Source organism: Athene cunicularia (assembly GCF_003259725.1).
Source record: "Athene cunicularia isolate RWA chromosome 12 unlocalized genomic scaffold, athCun1 chr12_part1, whole genome shotgun sequence".
Classification (NCBI taxonomy): Eukaryota; Metazoa; Chordata; class Aves; order Strigiformes; family Strigidae; genus Athene; species Athene cunicularia.
Window position 1 is genome coordinate 16611534 of NW_020799116.1, and position 1917 is coordinate 16613450.

Below are 1917 nucleotides of genomic sequence, written 5' to 3' on the forward strand. Positions count from 1 at the left end.
GCTCTTATTCCTCGGGGTGCTCCTCACCTTCCTCCTCTACCTCCTGCTCCCGGCCGCCCAGCACGAGCAGCGCTCGGCAGGCACTCGGCCTGATGAGGGGCAGCGGGGCCAGCAGGCGGCCAACACCACTGCGCGAACGGGAATGGCTGCGGGAGAGCCCCCCGTCTTCTACAGGGAGGTTTCTGCAGGGCCCCAGGCCAGCGGTGCTGCCGGCCCCGGGAGGTGGGTCAGCCCGCCCGCTCCCGTGGCGGCGGAAGGCGGGGGGTGAGGGCCCCTGGGGATCGCTCTCCACCAGTCCTCGTGGCCGCTGGACGTGTGCGGGCATGGCATCTTCCCTGAACCCCTTCCCGCCTGTCTTCCCCACCACAGGCCCGATGTCCTGTTCCTGCATGGGCAGGCGTTCACCTCCAAGACGTGGGAGGCCTTGGGCACGCTGGCACTGCTCGCCGGAGAAGGCTACCGTGTGGTCGCAATAGATCTGCCTGGTAGGACCATGGCACTGCACCCAAGTTGATCCCTCTGGGCATCTCCAGCCCTTCCCCTGAGCAACTGTGGGGCTCTCAACCTCTTTAGGGAGGGCTCTGGACCTCCTGAGGCAGCTAGTGGTGGCCCATGGGGCAATGTGCTGGGGATTTGGCTTTGGCCCAGGGCATCGACCTCCATGGCCACCCTTTGCCTGAGGCTGACTCGGTCCAGCTGGCATGTGGCTGTTGCTGTACAACCATCAGGGCTTGATCAGATGGCCATTTTTTTCCACCACCTGAGCCTTGGGGAGGAGACCATTGCAGGCTGCACAATTTCCCCTGCCCTGTGCCCACCCTATGCCCTTTGTCCTATGCCAGGCTATGGGGATTCGCCCTCAGCAGAGATGGTGGCCACAGCACAGGGCCGGGTGGTTTTCCTGGACCATGTGCTCCAGGAGCTGGGCATGCGGAGGCCCGTTCTCGTCAGCCCCTCCATGAGTGGCCGCTTTGCCCTGCCCTTCCTTCTGGCGCAGGGTGACCGGCTGGCTGGCTTCGTGCCCATTGCACCCGTGGGCACCAAGGAGTATGCTGCTGAGCGGTACCAGCGAGTCCAGGTGAGGTGGGTTGTTGGGCTCCTGGGGGGTCCTTGGGTGGTGACGAGCCTCATGGGCCAGCTGGCTGGAGGGTGACATGGAGGGTGGCCCTGTTTCGGGGTGAGCGAGGGTGATCTGTGCCCCGCTGAGCTCACAGGGAGGCTGACACCTGCCTTCCCTGAGCTTTGCAGCCTGCTGTGGTGACGGATGGAGGTGGGCACAGCCCAGGGGAAGTGTGGTGGCCATTTCCCCCTTTGACAACTCTCTGGTTTTCTCTCTCCCCTTACCAAGACACCCACCCTGATCCTGTACGGTGACCATGACACAAGCCTGGGTCCCCAGGCCCTGCAGAGCCTCCGGCACCTCCCCAGGCACCGTGTGGCCATGGTGCCTGATGCTGGCCATGCCTGCTACCTGGACAAGCCGGAGGACTTCCACCAGGCCCTGCTGGGCTTCCTAAACCAGCTGAAGTGAGCATTGCCTCGTCCCCTGCTGAGCGGAGGACAGGGGGCGGGGGCATCCCGAGGGACTGGGAGACAAAGATAGCTGGCATGAAGGGTGCTGTTCTCTTTTGGGGTGTCCCCAGGGTGGCGGGGGGGACACTGAGGGTGTCCCTTGCTGACAGGACAGGGTGTCGTTTGTCACAAGGCCAATAAACTGATGCTGCTCTGGATTCTGCCTGTGTCCCCAAGCGCCGCGGGGCTCCCGGGCTCCATCCCCATCTCTCTGCCTCTCGTGTGGGGCAGGAGGGTGCCCGGCCCACCCCCTGCTTGCGTCCTGCCCCCATTCCCCTTGCCTACTCCTACCTTCAGCACGCCCTGTGCCCCCCGCTCCGCCCCTGCCCGCCCCTGCCCGCTGCC

The 1917-nt window shown here is 65.0% G+C and overlaps 1 protein-coding gene across 3 annotated transcripts in view; it reads left to right on the plus strand.

Annotated features, from left to right (window-relative positions):
- The window catches only part of ACY1 (aminoacylase 1), an 8212-nt gene that overhangs the window by 2733 nt on the left and 3562 nt on the right, over nucleotides 1–1917 (plus strand). The gene's annotated exons all lie outside the window — the stretch shown is intronic.